General features: G+C 46.0%; 2 long non-coding RNA genes across 7 annotated transcripts in view; both read left to right on the top strand.

Annotated features, from left to right (window-relative positions):
- Nucleotides 1–6,310, top strand: part of LOC114015053 (uncharacterized) — a 31,062-nt gene extending 24,752 nt beyond the window's left edge. For 3 of the 5 annotated variants that reach the window (XR_008735294.1, XR_008735293.1, XR_003558793.2), the window contains 3 exons: nucleotides 90–232; nucleotides 5,186–5,305; nucleotides 6,192–6,310. This is a non-coding gene — a long non-coding RNA (uncharacterized LOC114015053). The remainder of the gene's footprint in view (nucleotides 1–89; nucleotides 233–5,185; nucleotides 5,306–6,191) is intronic. The other 2 variants (XR_008735295.1, XR_008735296.1) reach the window with 2 other exon arrangements.
- A 2,461-nt stretch (nucleotides 6,311–8,771) lies between these two features.
- On the top strand, nucleotides 8,772–17,367 carry LOC114015054 (uncharacterized). Of its 2 annotated transcripts, XR_003558801.2 has the most exons (6): nucleotides 8,772–8,963; nucleotides 10,051–10,229; nucleotides 10,575–10,732; nucleotides 13,907–14,055; nucleotides 14,772–15,003; nucleotides 15,957–17,367. It is a non-coding gene; the product is annotated as an uncharacterized LOC114015054 (long non-coding RNA). The 2 variants fall into 2 exon arrangements; XR_003558799.2 differs by having other exon boundaries at nucleotides 14,772–17,367.
- Nucleotides 17,368–26,351: the final 8,984 nt, after the last annotated feature.

The following is a 26,351-nucleotide window of genomic DNA, read 5'->3' as shown; positions in this document are numbered from 1 at the left end:
GATAAGATCCTGAGTGAAACATATAAGAAAGTTTTACTGTATCTGCAGAAGATATTGCCATCGGCTGTTCCTTACTCTGCTTCTGCCAGCAGAAACAACCCCCACAGCAGTCATCTGAAGAAAGTGAGAGCTCATGCCTCAGCCAAGCTGTTGCTGGACAGTGATCTGTTAAAGTAGAAAGTTTTACTGAAGGGCGCATGTCACTGGTCAAACATTTCCAGATCGGAACAAGGTAAGATTGAACTATTCTGCTGCTTACGCTAGGAGGACAGAAGTGGTATGCATATACCTGAGACTGTCTTTGCCCTGGAATTTCTAAGCCTGACTGCCATTTTACGTAAAACAAGTTCTGTTTACTTTCTATAGATCTTACAAGAAAGAATAAGCAAGCACATAGAGAAATCAAGCAAGCACATTATAGTGCTAATGCATCCAGGCTTTGCTAAGCCAATTAAGCAATCAAATCAAGGTCACAGCTGAAATGGACTCAACAGATCAATGAGATTGAATGGCCAAAATTAATACACTAGGAAATTAAATCAAAAGGATAAAGTTGAGACTGAATTTGTTTTATTGGTCTTGGGCTGGGGATATTTAAAGGGAAGCTAAATATCTTCTTTTAAGTCTAAAGTCACAGCCAGTATTCAGCTCAAAATGTAGGCACCTGGCCAGCAAAAGATACAGGTACTCAAATAATGTTTGTGTCCCTCAGGTGCACAAGCATCATCTGTGCTGGTCCTTCTTAAGAGACCCTCTAAAGCAAAGGGTGATCCTGACCTGTTTCATTTAAGGAGGAGGTGCAACAACCATAGTGCTGTCAGCAGCTCTGCTTCATTATTTTCTGCCTTAAATCTCACTGTTGTAACAAGTTATTAGCTTGCTGTTCTGATTTTCCCTTTCTAACACAGAGAAAATCTTCCCATAGAAGTGACACAGATGACAGCCAAATCAAGCAGTAACAGCTTTGGGGAAAAAATAATAAATCCAGAAGAATCTTCCTAATTATACGCAAGATTTGCAGAGTTTGGTGTTTACTTTTAGGGACCTGTATGTAGTGCTGTTTCTCCATTACAGAGTGCAAATATGCAAGTGTGTGTTTGAGATAAGGCAATATAGTCCTGGTATAATGAAAAGGAAATGAAAAGAAAGAGTTCAAAATGCTTTATATTTTGGGATCCTTCACTTGTGCTGTTGACAGCAGCTGTAACAAAGTTTCAGGCTGAACATAACTTACAATTCATGTTGAACATCTCGGTCCGTAACAAGTCTTTCCCCTCTTTTCCTGTGAATTGTACAGTCACAAGAGGGAAAAGCTTTATGTCCAGAAGCTGTCCATGCTGGCTGGCAATGACAGTGCTTCTTCCCATCAAGATCCTCACTCCTCTGAGTCCTATGTGGTGGTTAGGACCAGACCTTGCTATAGATCGTATTGCCTAGTGGAAAGCTTGGGCCATGTGGCCACCAGGATGAATGCTCGCTGCCATGCAGGATCTGCTAGTCTAATTGCAGGCTGCTTGTCAAAAAAATAAAAGAGAGATGGAGGGCAGGCTGTAAAAACCTATGTTTACTTTCTGGCTTAATGAAAAATATCAAGTGGACAGGACAGTAAATTCATTCAAAAATAAATCCTTTGTGAGCTCTTCCACAGCGGTTACTTCCTCACCCTACCTTAGGCAATTAATTCAGATAAATTCATATCCTGCACAAATTAAAATACTGCCTTTTTTTTTTTTTTTTTTTTCCATCAGGCTAAATGTTGCTCATAATTAGAATTTTTCTAGGTCCAATTCAAATTGATTGCAAGGAACCTTTGTTCGAAAGGAGCAGCTTTTCCTTTGAGCATAGGCTGGGTGACCCCGAGCCCAGTGAACTGGGTGGCAAAGCCTGGGTCTGCCACCCCCCTCGGGCTGGGGCACGTGGACCCTCTCCTCCCCTCGCCACGCGCCCCACTGGCAGGACACAACTAGCCACTTGCCAGGTCTCACCAGCCCCCTGCCCCACAGCGGTGGTATCGGGGGCACTGCCCGAACGGTGGTGGAAGGGCACGCCTGAGAGCTGGGATTCTGGCTGGAGGTGGGAGGGGAGTTTTCTTGTGGTGGGATGGAGAGTCCCTATGGACTCACGAAGCTGGAAGCCCGGTGGCTGCCCGCTGGCGCTACGGCTACTGCCACAGCCCCGGCAGCTGTGGCACAACTTGTGCGAGCAGCTAGTGCCCGGCGTGAGGGGCAGGCTGCGGCACCAGGCCTTCTGCTTGGGCAAAGCCCAGCAATGCTGCTGAATTAAAGACATAATTGAGGTTTTGGCAAAATGGCAACACAGCTGCCCAAGGTCATCTCCAGTGAAAGTAGCCGAGGAGGTTTACACAGATGATGTTAATTGGATTTTCGTTTTCTCTTTAGAAAGGTTTAGAGCTATCGGATCTCACCACACTACAAGCTGCATGAATATGTCCAATGATATTGTGAGCTGATTATTGTTCATTCTTAACGGCTTTCCATCTCCGTAACAACGGTATTAGCATTAATATTGTGCCCAGGGCTCTGAATATGGATACTAATGGAACTCAATCAGCTCTTAAAGAACAAAGTAACCCTTTTACATGGCACCCTGTGACAGTCAGAGGATTGGATTAGCAACTTGTCAATCCTCCGGTTTGCAGCTCTTTTTTGATGCGCTCTTGAATGTGCAGATAGTATGCAGAATTACATTATCTGAAAAATTAATACAAAACATTAAGTGAAAGCTATGTGCTATTCCCTCCTGACCTGATTATTCTAGATTATTTAACTAAGTAGCCAGCATACCCCCTAATTTAAGTGCTGAATTTCTACAACTCGAAACGCTGTCTTTTCTCATAAAAGAAGCCCACGAAAGAGCAAGCTCAATTGCCAATTATGCTTCTTCCATGAAATCTCTTCTATCCCCTTCAGGATAGGTTTGGGTAAAAATATAATTGCAATGGATAAGAAAGCTTAAGAAAAGATGTAAATGAAAAAATGTTATGTGTTGGCATCTGATTGATCCGTTTGAAAGGAAGAGAAGGAGAATTTGACGAGATGGTAAGGAGCTCATATTTTGTTTCGAAGGAACCCGGCATTTTTAACCTGTACAGGGTGCTGAGCTATAATTAAGAATGGCAAGTCGGTGAAAAATCTATTTAAACTCATGACAGCTTCTCTAGATTAGCATTTTTGACATCTACATTCACTCAAGCAAATCACTAATGTGATTTTTTTTTCAAAATTATATTTTTATTAGCATTCTGCATATAATAACAAAGTAAAAATGATGTTACAGCCTGGACAGGTCTTTAGCTCAAAAGCTCAGTACTTACAATGTGCTTAATTAGCTGCCTGATTATTGTTTTATTCTGAAAGAAGTTTAGTAAATGTGTTTTCATCTTTAAGGTGAAAGCAACTGTTTGATTCTGTTAGTTGGTGAAAACTATAGCAAACCCTGGATAACAAAGCACTGTGATTAATTGATGTCAAGATACTCATCTCTGGTTTGTTGGTTGTTTTCTTTTTTCCCTAGAGATGGTTGAAGTACTGAATAACAAAACAAATAACTGAATTTGTGTTGAGTTATATAAGTCTTTCCCATTAATAATTATTCTGCAAAGGAAGAATATGGCTCAAGCCTGGCAACTTGGGTATAGGTATAATATTTTAAAACAAATCAACAATCTTCCTTAAACTGTGAAGAACTTGCAATAACATTTAAATCAGATGCACTGTAATGTGTTGGTTTTAATTTGATAGCAAAGAAATACCACCATTAATTAGAATGCTTTCAGATTAGTGTTTGTCTTGCATAATTCAACATTTGCCAAAGTTCAGGAAAGATATGCACTAAATAGAAATTATTACTTTGATAATGCCGCTACATTTCCTCTCCTTATTTTTAATATGGCTTTTTAATTTGGGTAATGAGTATATATCACTAATCATTTTGAAAGCCTATTACCAACACCAACCAATCTGTCAACTTGAGTTAATAATTTAGTTTATTATAAAAATTGGAACTGGACATAGCTGTGGAGGACTGAAGGAAAGAAAAAAAGCCTTCTTAACAGATAACCTATTTTCCTCTGTGCAAAAAAATGCTCCTTGCTCTGCCGGGACTTGTTTTCCCACTGCTAGAACTCCATTGGTAGCCATTAAGCTCCTGCTCGAGACACATTCCACTGCAGGGCATTTGGAAATTAAATGCTCAAGGAATTAGAAGAAGACGGTCTTCTCCCATACTTAATTTTCCTGTGTATTATTAGTAGCTGCCTCTGCACTGCTAATGCCCTTCTCCCACTGTGTAGGCATGAGCTGGCAAGGTCATTTATTTTTTATCGTGTTTACTGGAAAAATGCGGTTGCATCTGAATGATTGTTTTGGGAAAAATAAAAATCTTTGGATGAGTCATAAGTGAAGAAAAAAAGGTCATTTGAGAAGATTTCAGTGAGAGGAGAAATTGATAAAGAATATGGAAATGCATTCTAATTAGAATGAAAAGTTTGAAGACTGCACCCTGTAGTGAAATTAGTGTCTGCAGCAGACAATGCTCCTCATTAACAAATCGGGACCTCACTTTTATTACACTTAAACCAAGATTCTTCACTGTGTCCTACCACTTAAAAATATGCATCAGTGACCACAACGCTTGTGCCAGTGGTTCTTCTTAACCCTCTGCATTCACAAGCAGCCAGAAACTTTGAAAGAAGCACTAGTCAGGTAAGGGATGATACCAAGATACGGAGTGTATTATGCTGAAATTGAATCTTCCTTTGAATAGTGGAAGAATAATAAGGACCCTGCATACTGAATCATGTTAAACTGCAGCATTTATTTATTTTTAGTACAGTTTTATCTGGTGACAATGCAGTCATTATAGCTTTTTGTTGTTAAGGTATGTGTATAGTTCTATTTGAAAACCTTAGCATAAGAAAGGCATGAACAGTAAAGCTTTAAAATCGATCCCCTCCAAATAATCACAGCCTTAGCTCCCCCAAGTTTGGATATTTTGCCATTACTGGGGGTCGTTATATGGGAAGGAGAGAAAGCAAAACAATTAAACGAGCAAATTTTCAGAGAAATTTAAACTAAAGTCTTTTCTTTAGTAAGATCTTGCTTTCAGCTGCAGCTTGAGGTATCATTGGCCTTTGCATGAATGGTGGTCCCGTTCTTCCCCACAGCTCCTGCAGGCTGTACTCCCCTTCCATCACGCCCCAAACCCAGGAGATGAGTCAGCCTCGGCAAGGCCAGCAACGCCTCTGGAAATGGAGCACTGCTCACAGAAAATCCCGACAGCCCAGGTGAGTGCAAAACTAAATATAGACCAAACCTGACACGTTCCAAGTCAATGAAATACCTTTTCAGGTTTTTCAGTGGAATATTCCACCAAAAGCCAACTATTTGCACACAGGGAGTTGAACAGTTTTCCATTTTCTGATGGAAAAGTGTTTCCCTGAAATATGGTGAGTGGCGGTTTATTGCTGCATACAGCCCACATGCTTAGAAAGCAGAAGCCGCATCTCCAACAGCTGAACCAGCCCCATCTGTCCCAGTGGCTGCCTGTGCCCCCGAGCTCGCCCACCCACCCCTGGGCCACTGCCGGCCTCGTTGGCCAGCACTGGGGCTGGCTGGCCACCCCGTGCCCAGCCCCGCTGTGCCGGGAGCCAGGAGCTGCTCTGCCAGAAGCCTCGCCTGCTCTTCCCCCAGCAGCTCCCGGCTGCAGCAGCGGTGCTGGGTACCCAGGCTGATCCCTCAGCTCCCGACGCTCCGTGGGCAAAAGGGTACCTCGTGGCTGCTCCCTGCCCTCCCAAGACCAGGCAGCGTCACCCGAAGAGTGCTGCCAGAAGCAGGCCAGCGCTGGCAGGCACCACGCTGAGCGCAGGGGTGTGCCGGAGGTAGCCGCTGCCGACCCGCTGTGCTGGTGCAAGGTTCCAGCTGGGCTCTTGTGCTGGCAGGAGGCTTGATTTCCCCAAAGCACCTGCGTTTCAACCCACCTGCAGCTCGCAGTGAGCACAACATGTCTCTAACAGAGATAAAACCTGACTAGCATATCAAGAGAAGGCTACTTTTATTTACTTCTTTAGTCTTGTAAAAGAAAAGGGGAGAGGGAGGGTGTAGATAAAGGTAATAAACAACTCCAACCTCTGGTAACGTTTGAAATGATTCTGCTGTTTATGGTTTCTTTAGGCTACAGGTGATTCTGTGTCTGTTAAATAGCCAGTAGGGCCTTCCGACTGATAGGACCAAATCCCAGCACGGAGCTGAAGCCCCAGGCAGGCGGATGACAAAGAGGAGGCACACCGGGTACAAGGCAAGCATCTGTCTTAAATTCACCTGACTCGTCTGCTGTTTTATGGGCCTTGTTCTCCTCATTCACACACTTGTATTCCATTGGTGTCAGTACAGCAACTTCAGTGAAGTCCTCCTGTGTAAGAGCACTTCAGACCCTCCAGACACAGAATAGAAAGGCTTTTCATGCCGTGGCAGAGCCTGACTTCACACACACACACGTACCCCCTACACCCGCCCCCAGCCTCCCGGCTCTCAGGTTTGTTCTCCACGCTCCAGCGTTCTTGCTGTGCAGCACTGTTAAGCCATTTGGGTAAATATTAAAAAAAAAAAAACCACCAAGTTATTTTTGTTACCTACTTTGCCCAGGGAGCTGCAAGAGCTCACCTTGCTGAAGAGCTCTGAGATCTCTGCTGCCACCCAAGCAGCACCGCCTGGTGTCAGGGGTCAGGGGGGTGCGCCTGCACAGCGGAGAGGGAGCTGGGGGGGATGCTGGAGAGCTGCAGCTAATTACAGTCAAAAATCATAACTTTAGACAACTCTAATGTTTGCAGCTGGAAAGACTTAAAAGCTATTTGCCTCTAATCTCCCTCTGACAATCAATGAATTGAACAGTAAATGTTATTAGACTAATTTACTGTTCATCAAGTGTAAGAAATGAATAGAATAATTTACTATTCATACAGCCAACTGTGTGACATGTGTACAGATCAGTTTGAAAGAAAAAGCAACATTAGGGTTCCAGTTCTCCTCCCCTACCTTTTTTTATTCCAATTTATCTTCATTCTCATCCGTAAAGCTGCTCTGGCTTTGCCCCAGTGGCAGAATGACCACATCTGTTTGGGTATACATCTGCTTTGGTACATAGAATAGTTTGCCACTTACCTAACCATCTCAGTATTTTCCACTGGGGGAAGCAATCACAAACTGCACAACTGTAAAGGAATCATCAATTCATAGAAACATTTAGGCTGGAAAAGACCTTTGAGATCATCAAGTCCAACCATTAACCCAGGACTTCCAAGTCTACCACTGAACCATGTCCCTAAGCACCACATCTACGCGTTTTTTAAACACCTCCAGGGATGGTGATTTCACCCCCTCCTTAGGCAGCCTGTTCCAATGTTTGACCACCCTTTCAGTGGAGAAAATTTTTCCTAATATCCAATCTAACCCTCCCCTGGTGCAAATTGAGGTCGTTTCCTCCTGTCCCATTGCTCGTTATCTGGAGCCCCTGCTGATTCTCTCTGTTCTCTGTGGGAGGCATTTACCTCCAGGTTGCGGATAGCTCCCGTGAGGATGCTACAGTCGTGCTGCATCCCGAGTGCCTCAGCTTTCTGCTGTGGCTACTCTGGTTATTTGGAAGTTTGGAGCATATAAGGAATAAATCGGATTAATTGCCCTTTCTAGGCCAAAACTGGGATAGTGTTAGGCATTTAGAAATGCTGGGAAAAATGCATTTGTTATAGAACCTGGCAATAGTCATATGTGGAAAGAAACCCAGGCCTACAGCCTCTCTGGTCAAATAGTCTCTGAATATTTTAGGTATTAAAGAGAGAATAGGAGAGCATACCATTCACTTTCTAGGTGTTGCAGACCTGAACAGAGGGAAGACACGTCAAAAAGCTAAAATGACTGGAGCTGAGGGTCTTGGTGGGGTTCACGTTACCTGCTGGAGTGGGTGCCATTCCAACCCTCAGCGATGGTTTCCAGGGTCAAAACTCTGGGCTACCTGGCTATGATAAGTGCTGTGGCAGCCCTGGTGACCTTATCTCCCAACCCAGCACAGGACCAATGTTCTCCCTGTTAATTCTCCTTGGCTAATTTTTTTAATTTTTTTTTTTTTTTTTTTTTTTTTTTTGCAAATTGCACCAGACAGAAGCAGGTTTTTAGTTCAGAGGAAATAGCTGGTAAGTGCACACAGACAACATCTCACTTCAGCTATATAGTTTTTCCAGCACCTCAGGAGATCCCACAGTTTTTGTTTTGATAAACAAGATGCCACCTACCATCTGCCATCTCCCATTGCCTCTGTCAGGATGTGCGGGTTGGAGAATTCTTCCAACTGGAAGTCTCAGCTGTCTCTTCACTTCAACACTATCCTTTCGTGTAATCTTCAAAGGTCTGTCCACAAACTCTGAAATGCTAGTATTGAAAAGAAAATCTGACAAAACCAAAGATTTAATCTTGAAGATTTAGGATCGATTTTGCTTTAAAATTTAAAAATCAACAACAAAGCAAAAAGTACAGTTTTATCTTTTTTTCTTACTTCTGAGGTGCGTGCCTTTTCCCGGGACCTGACAGACAGGCTCATTTTTATCCTCCTTACACATGAGCACCAGTAAGAGAGATCCCACCAGCTGAATGTTACTTCAAGTCTCCTAAGCAACTCTTTCCTCAGAATGTCTCCTTTCATACATATGAAATGTAAGAAGAGTTCAGCAATGAGCTCAGGATGAAAGCTTTCCTTCCAGGTTGCCACCCATGAAGATGAGCCCCAGAGTCAGTGATGCTCCAGTGGAATTTGCCTTTTTCTGTGACTTGCAAAAGGGATGTGATCCTTCCTCTGGAATATGCCACAAGGAGTTCAGGTTCATCTCAGGCCACCTGTCTTGCAGGACCCCTCACCCAGTGGACCCCCATGTAGACAAGCTGCGGACTCCGAGCCAGGTAAGATAAGTTGCGGTACAGTTTTAGCTGGTGGCAGCACAGTCATTACGAGATTGCCATCACTGTTACAGCGTTAGCAAGAAATTGTGCCAAAGGCTGGCTGTGATCATGTAAATAGTTCATGGAGGAACACAGGGATTATGATTAGCTTGTGCTGGAGGTGGGGAAGACACCTGAGAAAAGATGCTCAAGCCCATGTGGGAGCACAGTCCTTGCCCGCGGAGACACAGGGCCTGGGCATAGCTCCTGCCCTGGAAGGCAGAAATGTTGGACTGTGTGGGGCAGAGCTGATGGCTGGCTGAGCTGCAGCCAGCTCCGGTTTCTGTGCTAGGCAATGTTTAAAAAATAGAATCAGCACATCAAATGATGTGTCACGTAAGTTTTCCATGTCAAGGAAAATAGCCCGAGGCCCTTCTTCCCACATTTGCTGCTACAACAGCCAGACAACCTGGCCCCAAAATTTATTCTGGTCTTTAATCAAGCAAAATCCCTGTGATCTCTGAGGTTGGGCTTCACGGTTTTGGAAAGAGATGATACGGTTTACTAGAAGGAAGGCGCTTGCCCACTGTTCTTGAGGTCTGTGGTCACCATAAGAGTCACACACGTTGTGCACTGCCTGCTGAAAAAGTGGAGATGTTCTCATTTGCCCCAGTCATATCTGTGCAATAAACATCCAGCATAGCTGCTTCAGAGCCATTACTCATGCTATGTTTCCTTCTCTATACACAAAAGCAGATGCTATCCAGCACCCAGATGACCCTGAGTGCTGCTTTCATCCTGTGCTAGTTTAGCTTGCTTTTTTTTTTCCATGCTCTTTGTGCTGAGGTTTACCTTTCCCCATGACTATGTTGCTCCAAGAACAAAGCTGGTCCTCCACACACCGGGCATCGCAAGGCTGCACAGGATGCAAGGTCACTCCTACTCCTGATTTTTTGTTCCTTCATTTAGGGCACAAATACATTTTTCAAGGGGCCAGAGTGACATTTCCTCTCCATCCACACACTGTGCTTCCCTTTCTACCTCAAGTAGCTATTTCACAGGTTTCTTTTTACTTGGCTTATTGTGAGATGGTGATTTTTGCCTTTAGGAAAGAGCAGCAACCTGAAGGTGTGTTCAGCTGATGCAGACTCCAGTGACTGCCAACTCCGGGTGGAGTAGGACAATCGCAACACTCACGAAAGTCTCCATTTCATGTTCTCAGGACTCTGAGTCATCCAAGGCTCTAAAATGAACACGCTCCCCAGGAGAGAAAGGACATAAAACTGGGTAAGAGCCTGGGTTTAAACAGCAAACCCTAAACAGGCTTTTAGGCCAATATGCAATTTCTCTGGCAGGCAATATGGTTTTCTTGTATATATAATAAACCTCAGTAATCGGTATTGCTCTGAGCTGCCACAACCCCCTCTCTCCCGTGGTGCAACCCTGGTTGCTCTCACTGATGTGTGCTATTTCTGAACTAAAGCATAAGGTTTATCATCCCTGCTGTTCTACCCTGCAAGCAGGAGTAAAAAAAGGTCGACTACTGTGTTCAGGCAGCATCAAATTACTGTAAAACAAGTGAGATACTGCAGGGATATATGGAGAATCTCAGCATCTTCAGTTCTCTTTCAGATTTTTATTATAAATGGGTCACAGACTATTGCGTACCTAACAGAAACAGGAGCCATCAACTCACACATCCCTTCCAAGCTAATATACAGTATGGATTTGCAAATGAAACTGGTTTGTACCTGGACATGCTGTGGACCACCTGGTGTGCTTTGTCTGAGGTATGTAATGCAGAATTTGGTGTCATAAACCAGCTTCCAGACTGTCTTTGGGCTTCGTATGGCAAAAAAGATGATATGAAGTGTGCACAGCTACCTAGAGGGTGTCACACACAGCTCTGGGCACATGAGAGGAGTTGGGCACTGCTTAATCGGGCTTTTCAGTCTCCCAAATCTGAGTGGGAATTACTCAAAACCCTGCTGCTGTAACACCAACCTGCGCACACTGCCCAGGCAGCACTCTGACCGAGCAGCCACCCAGGCAGCACAGGACCAGCATCAGTCCTTCCTCAGTCAGACACAGCACACACCTTTATCTTTTCCAGCCAAAAGCGAGCTATGCGATTGATCTGCGTCTATAGACCGCAACACTCCTCTCATTCATCTATGGAAACATGTGTACCTGACTGCTTCTGAGTCCACAGACAGCACTCAGCATAACACCTACAACTAATTGTGCAGCTGCATCCCGTGGGGTTTGGTCTGTTGTTAATTACTTCGCTGAAATTCAGGCAGGGCTGATGACAGGGAGGTGCAGCCCACTGGCTCTCTCACCTTTTTGAAGATGCAGAGGGTAGCAGGGAGCTGGCAACCTAAAGCAAAGGTGAGGTGGGCGAGTTAATATGGGAGTAAATTAAAGGGTAGGAGCCTGGACTTGTAGCTGCAGGTGAGCTGATGGAGTTACGAGGTGACGGCTGAACGCACCTCCTGTTAACCTGCACCTCTTGGGCACCAGCTGACCGCTTAGCACAGTCCCCATGCTGATGTCTCCAGTGCCACAAGATGCTGTTAATCCTAAAAGCAGCACGTCAGCCAGTAACCCCAGAGGTCCTGCTGGCTGTGACCCATGCAAACCGTAGCTTCTCCACTCCCGGGCTAATGGCAGTGCCAGGAGCTCAGCCCTGCAGCCTGGCCAGGAGCAGCAGGCTTCACCTGGTGGGGGCCTGGTGGCAAATTGCAAAAGCTCTTACCATACCGAGAAAGAAGCTGATTTCTTACCAATTATTTGCCGAACAACACATAATTAAATAGCGCAGAACTGTCTAGCACGCATCTTTGGGTCTTTAGGCCATTGCTCCCCCCTGTTTTGTGGCACACTCCTACAGCACTTCAAGGCTACTGTGCGCTGCAGAGGAACAGTGTGATAATTGAACAATTAACAAGTGATGTCATAAAACAATGTACTTAAAATAGAATGCATAATTAAAGTAAGTGAACCAAAAAAAGATGCAACAGGATACAGAAAAAGCACACACAAAAGGATGTTGACAGTAAGTCTCATGTAGGAACTGAAATATACAATTTGAAGGGAAAAAAAATAGCACCAGAGTGGTTAAACAAAGACGCGGCATAAACTAGCAAGCATCTCAGTGATTTGCCAAAAAATATAATAAGGTTGCAGAAGAACCATTCTCTGAAGTTAACAAGTTTGGACCATAAAACAGTCCTTTGGTGGCTCCCTGTATCATTATTTGCTACCAAGACACTGCACTGATGGGCTCAGTGGGATCGCTGGATCCAGCATTAGATCAGTAAGCAGGAAAGCAGAGTTCCCACCAGATTTCCTGCCTGGAGAGCTGTTAGGATCCGTGCTAGTTCTTTAAAGAGCAGAACTGTGTACAATACTGTGCTCAGAATGACCCCTTTAGGAATATAATCTTCTGCTACAAATAAGATGTTTGGGGGAAAGAAACCTAGGAAAGCGAACAGAAAAGGAAAAAACCCAGCCAACAAACAAACCCACTTGACTGAAGTTCATCCTAAAAACGCAATTTTTGAGGAGTTCTGCATGCTGCCAGTATCTCTGCTCTGGGGAAGCCCGGAGAGGGGATTTACCCGTGGCCACTGCCTCAAGCCAGGCTCTGGGCTGCTCAGCCTGGCTCACCCCAGCCGGCTGCCGCTGCCATGGGGCATCCAGCACGGAGCCGGAGGGGCCGGGAGGTGCACGCACCTGCAGTCATGTTCATTCACAGCAGGTGAAGTCCTTTACTCCAGTTTTTCTGCTTTCTTTCAGTGCATTTTTTTTTAAACTCGAGACACTAGGAAAGATTTTAAAGCATGAGGCAGACGTGCTTTCCAAGAATAATTGCTCTTTGGCTGATGCACAGGAGCTCTTGTTCATGCATTTCTGGGAGATGCCTGCAGACTGCTAACTGCTCTGGAAGCCTTTCAGCCTTTGCTGCCTGCAAATGGCATTATTATTCACTAATAGCCTTGGCTCACCATGTTGTCTTTTGGTTAGTTAGCAGCTATTCTGCAAGTCAGAGACAGGGAGAGAGGAACATATGTTTAAGCAGTAGCCAACTTCTGACCTGTAAAAAAAAAAAAAAACAAAACTGGAGGGTTTTCTCAGAGCAATCCCCACCATTAGCTGGGGAGCGATTAGGAGGGAACATGTCAGCACTGAGAGGGGGTGTCCGTCCCACCTCCCACAAAGCAGCTGTTGTTTCTCAGACGGAGAGAAGGATGCAGAGGATATTCGTGCTGTCTCGCTAACCGTAGGATGGCTGCTTCCACAGGGTCACAAAACAAGCAAGGGTTCCATGGGGGTAAAAGAAAGGAAACTTGATGTGGCATCTGGCCCCAAAAATCCATGGCACAGCATTTCCAGATCTAGCTGGCTACCCTTTTCAAATCACTTAAATGACAAGTATTCATACATCTCATTAAAAGTCAAGAAGGCTTAATGATAGAAACCTTGCTGCTTTGTTGTTCTTTTCTAAAGGTTAGGGATTGGGTTTGTTTCGTTTTCTATCTGTAAGGTTGCTTGCTCACCTGCTCATTTCTTTTTGGGTATTGTAGGATTCTGTTATTTACTGCTCAAGCGATCCCAAGAACTGCTCTACTGACATTTCACGGTATTTAGTATTGACCAAACGCTACATGATAAATCTTTATAATACTCCAGAGAGACCATCAAGGGAGCAGTTACAAATATATACATTGCAGCATGTTGTGTTCTGGGTTAAATGAAATATAAAATCACATCACCGGCCTGGGTACTAATGGCTCTATCAGTATTCCATCACACCCCAGCTGCAGGTATGGTGGTTGCCATTAAGACATCAACATTTGTCGATCGCTGCAGATGGTAACTGATGGATCACTCTTTCCCTCGGTACGTGGGGAAGGGAACGGGAATTGCAGTAACTTCTGCAACCTGCTCATACCTCACAGGGAGTGGTGAGCCTTGGCAGACGGAGGGAGGGATGAAGTGGCACAGCCAGTGCCATGCAGCACCTCAGCATGGTTGCTCTCTGCCATCCGGCGTGCTAGGCTTCCCGCGCCAGGAGACACGGCGTTTTCAAGCTCTCCAAAAGTTCCAGGTTAGTTTTGAGTTTTGCGTAATTTATAGCCAAGTTGATTTCACCATCATTAGCTTTTGTACGTTCAAACAAGGTTTAATTTTCTTTGGAAGATGCAGACGTGTGTACAGCTAGATAATACCCTGTTTATTTTACTGACTAATTCATCACTTAAAGTGCAGGGCTATAGGTTGAGAGACCAAGACTTATGCACAGTCCCATACCCCTAAATCAGGCCAATAAAAGTTAAATTCACACTGTTTGCAAGCACTTTATGCAGATGGAAAATGTCACCTTGTCTGAAATACTTTATGGCGCGATGCTGAAGCAAAAAGAAATCCCACAGTGAGAGATTAAAAAGCTTCACTAATGCTTAGCTGGGAGGCACAAGGCTCAGCGCCGCCTCCTCCCCGTGTGGTGGGAGTCTTTTCCATGAAGCAGCATCTGGCTGGTACTCTGGCTGCGTACGGAGCGGCTCCGTGAGCTCCGGTGCCCCGACACCCACCTGGGCATCATTCAGCCCAGTCTCGGGCAGTGCTGAGCAGGGGGGCTGCAGGGGTCATGGTCAGCCCCACCGATGAGGAGCCTGCTGGCTGCTGGGCAAGCTGCCAGGGCTGTGGCATCGGGTCAGGCTCGTGTCCCACAACGCGGCTTTAGTGTATCACGCAGATTGCTGGACGAGGGTTTGAAGAATGCTCTGAAGCGGATGGTTATGACTGGTATATTTTACCATTTAGTTATCAAGATCAAGGGCCTTCTAGCCACCTCCGTGCTGTCTTCTGCTGCCCAAGACAGAGCCGGGACAGTGCTACAACCACGGTGGGAAACTAACTTTTTAAAAAACATCTTAAGAACTACAGACGGCAAAGGCTAACTTGGCTGATGGGCCACTGCAGTACAGACCCGAGGGGTGCCCTGCTGTAAGCCTGGCTCCTCGGGAGTCAGGGACGCGGTGCCTGGGGGAACCAGGTACGTACGGAGCCCAGCCCCCTCCTTGTGGCCCTGCACTGGGCAAATACAGACCCTCTGGAAATCAGCATGCCCGGCCCCGTTAAGCTGTGCAGAGTTGCACTCACTGAAGCAAAATCAACAGTCTCAAAAGCCGAGCTCCCAAGGTGGGAGAGAGATAAATCACAGGTGGAGCTGCCGCCCTGCTGCCCACCCCCCGGCCCAGGCTGGTGGCAGCTGCCGAAGCAGGGCAAGGCTGATTTCCACTGCAACCTTCGCCAAGCTGCCCTGAATCGCTTTGCCCCTCTCCTCACCAAGAAGCAGGGGGATCATCTCGCTCCCCGTGCTTCAGCAGCGCAGCGGACTGTAGGCAGAGCATTAAATGCTCTGAAAGCGTTTTTACAGTGGGGAAGTGGAGACTCTGCAAACAGCTAATGGGTGTATTTCAATTCCCTATTAATTGCATATTTATTACTCGGCTGTTGCAAGGAAACGTCATGTTACATTGATTAAAGCTTTGCAAGCTGTACAGTAAATATTTTAAACAAAAAAGGTTTTGATCTCTGTTGCTGTTGGGAAGGGTGGGGGGAAGCTGCCATTAGAGTTGCTATAATTAGCAAGCTCCATTGCAGACAGTATTTCCCACAGGCTCTGCAACATGCTTTGTGTGTGTCTGCCTGTATTTAGACAGAGTATTATTTTATGTATACGTTATCTATAAATGATATATATTTTTATATGTATCTCATGTGAGAGGAAAAAGGGAGAGAAGCAGCAAGCCTGCTATCTCACATCTTGCAGACAGGAAAGGCAAAAGACTTAAAAGGCAGAAAAGAAAAGGGGATTTCCGCACATGGACTGAAGTTTGGCAGGGCAGAGGTGACCCGCCTGCTAGCCCTGCTGCCTGGACAATGTTTAATTAAGCCCTTGCCTGTACATGCTTCTGTTACTTACTGCCAAGTCTCCGCACACAGGCTTTCGGTCTCCCTTGCTTGATGGTGTCAGGAATGGACCATGTGTACGGGAAGGTTTCACTGGACAAGCCTTGTAAACATCACCCAGACGTGGGGCAGAGATGGCCATCCACAGACATCCCGAGCTTCATCTCCTGACCATCTGTGTGGTGTCATCAACGTCTCCCAACAGCAGAGAAAAAATCCAGTCTGTATTTCTGACAGACTGAATCATCTTCATCTCTCATACAGCCCCCACTCACCTTCTGCGCAAGAGGCTGCAAAAAAACCAAAACCCACAGCAAAACTACAGCGGCCATATGTGACCAGCTTTGCTCCTGTGCTCACTTCAAAGGTGCTCAGGCATCAGTCTGGTCCCGGCCCACAGTGGCTGCAGGGACCCTGGCCCCAGCATGGGACCCTCTGCCCGCTCCCCCTGTGCTGGCCGAGGGCAGCTCCCTCCTCCCCAGCTCTGCTCTTCTCAACATTTGACATGAATTAGAGGAGACACCAGTCATACCCAGCCAAAGAACCATGGATACCTGCCACAGGACAGGACAAGCTAAAATGACACTAATATGGGAGAGACAGCTCCAACTAATAAGTCCAGTGATCTGCAGCTGAGCGGAGTCATGGGCAAACCAGAGGGGTATTGCTGGGGGGGCTCAAACAGCCCAAGCTCGGCCACGGGGCTGAAAGACCAGCACTAACACAAAGTAGTGCTGAGCTTTGGTAAACCTCTGAAGGGCCGATACCCCCTGAAGAGAACAAAATCGTTACTGTCTTCAAACCTGCTGGCTGTAAGCCCTAAGCCGGAGAGCAGTGCCTGGAGGAGGCTCCCAAACGCACTGTGTGGGAGGCAATGCACCCATCCCTCGGCGCGTGGGGCGTTCGGCAGCATCACAAGTTGTGTCCAAGCCACTCTTCAGCTTCTAGACTGAGTTAGCAAAGGCTTGGTCGTATCATGCAAGTGTCTACGGAGTGAATTATTTCATTGTGTAGCCCTGAGTGCACTTGTGGTTCTCTCTGTTCCCATGTTGTTTTCCCAGAGGTTGTAGCTGCTATAGGCAAACCGATGGGCAATTTTCAGGAACAAAATTTGTTGTTGTCAAGTCTTGGGAGTTTATTAAGCTGCAATATTTGACTTGGCTCATTTCCTACAGTGGCTCCCTCTTGGAACTGTGTGATTGCAGGGGATGCAGCGGTTATTAAGAGTAAAACAAGTTTCAATCTCTTATGATTCTACATGAAGGCTTGGAAGTGTGAACCTTCAAAGGCACAAAATACAGAAAGCAAACCCAGAAATTATTCAGAATGTATTTCTTCAACAAGGGTTTTTGAAATCCATTTCAAAATTCAAGGGACCTTACGTCTGATTTTTGAAACAAAAGTTGGCAATGCTAAAACTAAATGAGCCGTATTTGCATCTCACTGATTTCTGTGAATGAAAGGGGGGAGGGGGAGGGGACAGGGGGACGGGACATGACTCCATTTGGCAAGTCCCAGTGCAGAGAAAAGAAATTAAATAAACAAAGTAGGAACAGAGTACTTTCAAAAAGAATCAAACAGCATGGACCATTAATGTTTTAAAAGATAGGAGCTGTATGTGAGCCAGCCATCCCCAAGATATTTATTCCCTATCTTTAAAATAGGGAATTGCATTAGAACAGGTAGAAACTTTCAAAGAGGGGAAAATTTTTAAGGGCACTCACTATACTTTAAAGAAGACTTCAAAAACCATCTCCAGTATTGAGCTGAATAAGTTGGAGAGATTTGTAGGTTATAGCAAGGGAGAGTGATGGGAATACATACGGAACAAGCTGGTTACTGCAGTAAACAAACCTCCCCCAAACTAGCAGCAAGGGCTTCAGCTCAGGAACAAATGGCTTCACATCTAGAAATACATTTTAAAACAAGACAAGGTGCTGGGTAAACACAAGCCAAGAGCTATAAACTATTGTTATAGAAGGTGAAAGCCAACTAGCCTTGGCCATCGGGTTGGCGAGGAAGAGCAGAGCTAGAGACTCCGTTCTTCATAGGCCAAGATGTAGCCTTGAGGAAGCTAACCCCTACAGGCTTTGAAATTAAAAATGATGAAAAAGGAGAAGTTTTCATTACAAAGGAGGACAGCATAACACAGCTATAGAGGCAGAGCTTCAAACAGTGCTGCTTTAAATCTGCAACAAAGCCAGCAACTGCACCGGAAGAAAGTGAATCTGCGCTTCTATTCATCCTGCACCATCAAGGGCAACATGCAGCTCGCCGCTCCGTGCATCCCGGCTGGTTTGTAACAATGAACTATTTTATCTCAAGGAAAGAGACATTATCATTAATTGACTTGCATAGTGCTTTTCACTAATGGCTGGGTGCTGTAAACCAGAGATACTGTAATCATGCCAAAAGTTTTAAAATTAGCAAAGATTGCCGGGCTTTATTTCCCCTCGAAAAATGTGTAAGAAGTGTCACCCCTCGGGGCCCGCCAGCTGGCAGCACCGCGTAGCCAGCGGTGGCCAGGCTGGTGTCCCCAACACACCGAGCCCCAGCCGTCACCGTGCAGTTGCCCCTCAGCACAGGTCACCTTCGCTCCCCACCTGCACCTCTGCAGAGCTCTGTGCAGGCAGGGTGGGCATGGCCCTGGCACTGCAGTCCCCAGGTTCTCTCCCAAGCACAGGAGCTGTGGCAGGGACTGCAGGAGGCTTGGTCTCCCATTGCCAGTGTGTCCTCTCCCTTGTGCAGCAACCCCAGTTTCCTCACTTTCCCGCAGCTCCTCTTCCCACGATCCCAGTGAGACGGAGGTGATTGTCCCTCCTGCATCCTTGTACTATTGCCCCATCCTGTTAGGATGTGTTATTATTAGTCATTTTAAAAACCATTTGCAGGTCTTCTTTTTCAGGTTTTCTTATTTTTTTTAATAATTTTTCTATAATATAGAATAATTATTATAAGGATTTACTATTAAACTTACAACAATCCCTCAGACTCTGTCAGCTCTCAGAGTCACTTCAGGAATGGACTGAGGGGTTCAAAGGCTTCTTTGTTTTCCAATTGGGTGAGGCGGATGAAAATCCCAGCATCCCCAAGGTTGCTGTAAATGGGTCTTGTTCCTTCTTATCCCTCATTTGCACTAGCAGACGCCTAACGTGGTGCAACCTGACAAGCCTCGAGCCCGACTCTGCCTGTGACCCACAGCAGGGCTGAACACCAGAGCCTTTGCGTCAGTCCAGCACTGTTCAGTGAGGTTACTTGCACATCATGTGCATTCAGGGACACCTTTCCTACCTTTCCTGAAGGCCAGCGTGTTCCCAGATAGCATGAAGGGTCCTTAATATAATATAAGATCAGGTCCAGGATACTCCATTACCAAGAAGATACTTAACTAATGTTCTGCTTGTAGTAGGAGGTCACAGGAGATTTATCTGAGGAGATGCACATAGAAAGAATTAGCAGACAAGCCATTTCACAACCTCCAATACCCTCACCTTCTTAGCTGCTCAGCTGAACTGCCTTAAGGGATACGTTTTACAGGAGCTCAAAAGTGAACTGGAAACTGCTTAGATCACACAACTTATGCATTTTAAATAGCAGTGTAAAATACTGTGCTTTACAAAAGCACACTGTTGTACCGAGCAATAAAGACATGCTCTGAGTGGTGATGCTGGAGAAGTTGCAAGAAGTACAATAGAAAAAACCCACATACAGCAAAACAAATCTGTGACTTACTGAAGTTTATGATTAAAATTTAAAGACTGTTCAAGTTTTATTCCCCATAGCTGCTGCTCCCTGGACAAGAAGAGACAGAGAGAGACTGACCTTGAATAATTAAGCTGGTCTGTGGCACCAGATCAATTGCTGGTATTGGCAGAACTCCACAATCAGGCATTTTGAAAAGCAAGTGTCAAAGTGCACGTAACTATGGGGCTTTTGGTGCAAAGCAGCCAATATAAAGGAGAAGAGGTGAAGAGTGAGAGAAAATAGATTGTGGAGTCTTGAGCGCAGTCATGGGGGAGGGATGGGAAAAGTTTCCGTTCACTAACTCTAACAGGGCAAAGCTTACAGCTGACAGAAACCCGACATGCTTTTTTTTGTTTCTCTAACCTTGTAGAAGTCACCTGGAGTGAGCTGAATTGTCTCCTGAGTGACTTAAATCCATCACTAGTTCTGGAACAGAGTCTGAGCAAGTACCAGTCAACAGTTTAATTGAAAATAAACTTTCTAAATCCAGGGAAACATCTCTGTGCAACATCAATTACTGAACAAACCCGAAAGTGTCTGAAGCCAGGTGGAAGCTCCCCGACGTGGTGGGCATTTTTGCTGCTGTTTCTGCACTGCCTCTGATCAGATAGCACTAAGGTGACCCACCAGAATGGAATGTGGTGAATTTTATAACAGCCAAGAAAGGCTTTATATTAATGTCAGCCAAGTAAGCCTTTGTATTAATTTCAGGAGCCATGGGAACTCCTATTTAAATCTCTTCCCAATCCCTTGACCTACAACTGTGTACGTGGAAGAGCAGCATCAGGCAGATAAGATAATCATTGTGTTCCCAGTGCAACAGTCCTAGAAGATGCCCTTTATGCTGGCATTATTCCTAAGGCTCTCTGCCAGACACTTCTATCCAAAATTCAAGACCCCTTAGGTGGTCTTCCATAGAAAAGGCAAGGGATAGCATGCAGAGAGGATTTTTTTCATGTACCCCTGCCCAGTGGCTCTCTCCAGCCACGAGGAAGGTGGTAAGAGGTTGGCACAGACATCACAAGACATCAGGGACTGTCCTCTTCCCTCTTGCAGGGTGGCCTGTGCAGCTTCTGCACAGAGGGAAACCCCACAGAAACAAGGGAAGGGACAAGATATGACCATCTCACTGTCAGTCTCATAATTTTTATAGCAAGTTTTGTGGTGCCTGGTGTTCTCCAGAAAGTTCTAGCCCCTAGAGTCCTGTGATGAGGCAACATCAGCTTCCCTGGATTTAGTTTTAGAGCTCATAGTGACTTACCATTTCCACTTTTCTCAAGTACATCTTATGGCCTCAAAATCCAGAAGGAAATCAAAAACAACCTAAACATATTTTAAAAAGAACATCAATTGTTAAAACAAATAATTAATGAAAAGACTTTTTAATCAATACGTGGGGTGGCCATTATGTAGTGATCTAAAGACTTAGCTTAAAGTAAAGTACGCAGCAACAAAGAAAGCCTGATCATGGACAGCTGCTGGCCAGATGGGCTGGGAGGGCAGGAGAAGGATGGACATCTTCCTCAGGTTCTCCCAATCCATGAACACTCTTGCTAAGTACAGGGACGACCTTGAACTCACTCCTCTGTGAATATAATGGAAGGCAGGAGGCAGTTAGGAGAGCAATAAGAGATGGAAGTGTTTCTTGACACTTACAGGGCTGGCTGCTACACCATCCCTGCGCTACTCCAGCTCCCACTAACGCTGGCACATTACAGGCCTTTCAGTGCCTTTGTTCTCCTCTTTCCATTTCATGGGCTTTTGGTTCACACAGCTTCTACAACAGAGTGAAAGGGAATCAGCAGCCCAGGCTCCCCTCCTCAGTGGAAATGCTTTGAAACTTTCAAAGAACCCAACTCTTTCCCCACATCCCCGCGTTAATATGCACCAACTCTGCTCTTGACGCACTCCATTGTAAATGATGTATGAAATGAAATCTCCTCGCTCGCCTAATGCAGAGAAGAAAGGCTCTGTAGGCAATGCTACAACATTCCCATCTAGAGAAAAAGGCAGCAAAACCTCAGACTCCCTATGAACGATGTGGGTTTTTTTAAGTTGTTGCTCTTCAGTGTTGGTGTTTTTCCCTTTTATTTTTTTGTACTGAGAATGGGGATTTGAATTCAGATTTCACAGGGAAACCCAAACCACTTACATATATTTCTAAGCCTTTTGCAGTAATTGTGTGACTGTTCCCATCCCCTCGTCAGAGGGAATAGCAGCGGTAAACTCATTAGCCCCACGAAGCAGCAGAGTGAAAAGAATGGCTTAAAACGTGCAGGAGGGAAGAGACTGGGTGCATGGGGGAACAGCAGTGGGTGTTAAGCTTGATCTGGATTTGAGACCTCCTTCTAGTTTTATATGAAGCTGTTTCAAAACCAGAATGTGTCAGCAGTCTCCAAAGGGAAAAGGGATCAACGCGGACCAGGCACTGTCGCAGAAGCAAAGCCTGAAGGTCAGCAGTTTAAAGCAGCAGATACACCACGTGTTGTTTCCAGGGGCCAGACCAGATGATGGATTAGTTGAGGGCAAAGTCACTGAAAGGAAGAGTGGAGAAGGTGACTGAGACATTGCAGGAGGTGCTGAGAGAGTATCTCCTAGTGATGAATAGTCATGTATGGCCCATGAAGCCCTTAGTACGAGTGTATTGCAGACGGCCCGACCGCAGCAGCCCCTGGGCGCCCGCGTGCCCTCTGCATGTGCGTTCCCAGCTCACCCCCAGCCCCCGTGGAGCCACCCCACAGCTCGCTGCCCTGCTTTGAGGTAGAGCCCAGCTGGGGAGGAAAGTGCCTGCACCGGCAGAGGACAAGGCAAGGTTACAGCTTCTCTCCAGTGCCTTTTGGCAAGCCCGGTGCAAGTGGGTGGGCTGGCCCCCGCTCTCCCCACATCCCCAGCAGATACCTCATCCTCTCCAGTATGACACTGGTGCGATAGAGACAACTGGGCAAAGCTTTGCAAGAATAACAGAACAAGAAGCCATGCTGTGTGAAACCAGACACAAGGACCCCCTGCAGCAGATGCCACCTCTTAGGCCAGCTGACAGTCCGCCACACCGATGGGCTTTTTGATTTCCTCTGGCAAAGTGGCATACCCTGGCATGACTGTCTCCTCTGCCTCATGTCTCCTCTGTCTCCTCATGCCTTTGTCTCCTCTGCAGCCAGGACTGAAGGAGACCCCAACCTCTGGGCTGACATGCATCTGGCCAGCACTCCCAGTGCTGCTCCTGCACCATGTGGGTACTGCACTCTTCTCTTTGGCCACGCCATGCCTCCTGCACACTGCCATCACAGCACTGCTGCCGTGAACACTAAAGTCTACTTAGACCTTATAAAGCTTTAGTAAACTTCTAGGGATGATATTTTTATAGGTGACAGATGAGCCACCTTGATGGATTATTAGACACCGTTAGCCATCCTTGCAAGACTTTATGTTACTAATGAGTTTTAGGGGGGTTGCTTTCATTTTTCTTTCCCTTTTGTTTGGTCTGAGCAGCAACTTTCAGAATGACAAAACAAAACGCTTCAAGGCAGCAGCTGGAGCTTGAAATTAATAATAAAAAGTACTTGAGCTGATGTTTGGTTGCAGAGTCATGCCAGTGAACGCGTGTTTCACACAACCACAGTACTTGCAAGCAACCTGCTTTGCATGCCCATCTCCGCAGAGCTGCTGCTGGGCTGGCACATCAACGCTGCCTGGGCAGGCAGGTGAGCAGGAAAAGGTCCCAGGGCTAGAAACAGCCAGACAGCTCAACAGCAAGTTTCCCTGGGCACCACTGAGACCGGTGACAAATACGAACAATTCCACAGCAATGAGGTCCCCCTCGCCCGGCTCCGTGCTGAGCCTGCCACCTGCCAATCGCCTCGCCCCGCACGGCGCTGCCCGCTCCCGTGCTGCTAATTGCAGGGAGCTTGCATCCCTCAGCCCCTGGGGAACCCACATTTATCAAAATACCAGAGACATGCTGCTACACCTGTAATAAATCTGCCCTTTTTAGATACAGGAAGGTAAAACCTGCGTGAGTTAAAAGTCTTTAAAAAAAAATAAAAATCTCAAAAAGCCTAAAAGCCCAAAACCTTTGAATAGGCAAGCAGTTCTGGCACAAGTTCAGCTGCAGCTGACCTCCTTACTCCCCCTTATTCATGAAGTTAACAGCAAAAATATCCATGTTTATCTGAGAATGGCACCATTATTTCATAAAGCTGCTTTATTTCCCTTTCTCTTTCTGTATTGGAAAAATTCCCCAACATAAACTGAACATTTACTGCAGGCAGATTTTCTTCTCATTGTTCAAGGATAAGATGTGAATGGGAACGGCAGGAGGCCAGCTATTCTCTAGCTATATAAAGTGAAAATGATATTTTGAAGAAGATCAAAACCAGTAGCAAGTATTCAACCACTTCCATGATGTGTCACATTATTTTGGCTGCAGACAGGTGACAGCAACACAGCACACCAGTCCTTGTGAGTAAAATGAGGTGCAACAGTTTTTAATCAAACTCTGCTCAGGGAACCTAAACTAGAGAAAAGGAGAATAAATAATAAAACTGATTCTCAGGCAGGTTTACTTGAGTTGTGATTAACGATAATAATACTTAATATTCCCAGACTCTGCCTTACCCTGTACTGCTTTTGAAGGGGTGACATCTTATAAAAAAACCAAAGTATTATTCCCTTCCCAGGACTTTGAAAGGGACAAATGTGACAACCAAGCAGCAAGGGTGCTCCTAGCTGGATGGCTGCGTTGCACAACTTTAGTGAAAATGGAACCCCTCTGGTGTCGCTCTGCAGGCTGCTTCTGGTTATCCTTTTGCAAACACATAAAACCAAACACACAAGTTAAACCTTCAGAAAAACACACATTGCATTTCCTGGCTCAGAAATTCCTTCTTTCAGGGCAAGAAGGTGTTCACAAAGTGTTCATGACGTATTCATGACTACATAGCCATCCTTCCTCCTATTTGGTACCACAGGTGGTAGCTCCAGCAGGATAAGCTGCTGGAATAAACAACCGAGAAGGCTCAGTCCTGGAAAACATTAACTGTGCGGCAGCTGCTCTGTCGGAAGGGAGTTTGCTGTCTGACTGATGCTAATTGACACCCCAGGGCAGGTTAGTGCAAGGTGGGCAGGAGATGCTCATAGTGCTGCTCTCCACAACAGGGTGCAGCAGTGAGGAGCCCGTCCCTGTGCTCTCTAAGGACCCACAGACACATGAGGGTAGAGGTTTGCTGCTTGCAGGTGTTTCTGGCCACCAGGAATCTGCTATTGTGAGTCAAGGAGGAGAGAAGAAACACAAAGCCAAACAGAGGGGGTTAACCCAGCACTGCACTCTTCCAAAAATCTCCAGGACGCCCCTGGGGCAGCCCTAAATAAGCCACAAGGGACCCAAAGGTACAAGACACAACCTGCTGTAGCTGCAGAGACAGGCCCGGAGAGCTGGTTTGATAAACGGAGCTTTAGGGTCTTTTCACGTCACACAAGTCTGAAAGGATACCGCCTTGGAGAGCCACCATTATTAAGCTCATAAAATTCATGCAAAATAAAGCTGATGAGTACCATACAAGTTCAAGCAGAACACTTGAGCACTCCCTGCCCACAAACCACCACTGCTGTCTGTCGGCAGGGGGGATTTTCATCTCCCCAGAAGGAGTGGGCTGGTGCAGAGCACCCCTCACTCCCAGCAGGTACCCGCGCCATGCCATCCTCGCACACGTGAACATCAGACATCCCCCACACAGGCAGCCCCGCCGCCAACCTCATGTCAGGCACGTCAAGTCAGAGAGAGCCCAGAGGGCACAGTCCAATTATAAAGAAAAACTCAGGAAAGGTTTAGAGTTGGAGAGGGGCACACAACAGCTTTACGTGCAATTGCTCAGCCAAGCCCATAAACTTTGCAAACCCCGTTCCATTATAGTCATGCTAATAATAATCGTTAACCAGTTATTTAAAGTCATTCACATGAAAAGCTATGCACACCTTTTTTTTTTTTTTTTTTTTTTTTTTTGAGCTGGTATAAATCAACCTTATAGGCAAAAGAATAAATACAGGAAGACAGCTGTACAGATCACACTGTCACACCAATCACTGCTTAAAAGCACACACTGTAAATAGCAGACAAAATTCACCCCCAGTGGAATGCCATTGACTGCATGGGCTGGAGCTGCAGCAGGGATAAATTGGCCTATCAAAAATACATAAAAATTTAGAAACAGAATTCAGTGATGTGTGGGAGCGATTTATCACAGCTATGTCACTTAAAATGACATTATCACTAGTGAACCCATTAAATATTATGGGCTCTGTTAAGATTCCTAAGGGGCCAAACAAGAAAGGAGGCAGCAGTGGCTGGATGGGGCAGGAAGGGATTCACACACCAACCCGGTGGCCAAAGCCAAGGACTACTCACCCAGTTCCTATCCGAGCCCAGGGATGGACACAGCCAGGGTGCTGCGGGGTGGCAGCCTTCGCCTGCACCAGCAGCACACGGGAATGCATGTTCCTGGTGATGCTGGCAGGAGAGCAGAGCATCACCACTAGCTCCTTGGTCTCTCGTCTTACAAGCAGGAGAGTGAATTCCACCAAAGCATGGCTTTGGGAGCTCAGCGCGTTTGTCCTTGACCTGCCTATTTCCGCTGCAGCATCCCAGCTCCGTAAGGCCATCCCAGTGATGCTGCTTTAGCTGGCTTCCCA

This window comes from Falco cherrug, chromosome 15, assembly GCF_023634085.1.
Source record: "Falco cherrug isolate bFalChe1 chromosome 15, bFalChe1.pri, whole genome shotgun sequence".
Taxonomy (NCBI): Eukaryota; Metazoa; Chordata; class Aves; order Falconiformes; family Falconidae; genus Falco; species Falco cherrug.
This window is presented reverse-complemented; position numbering and strand designations above follow the sequence as displayed.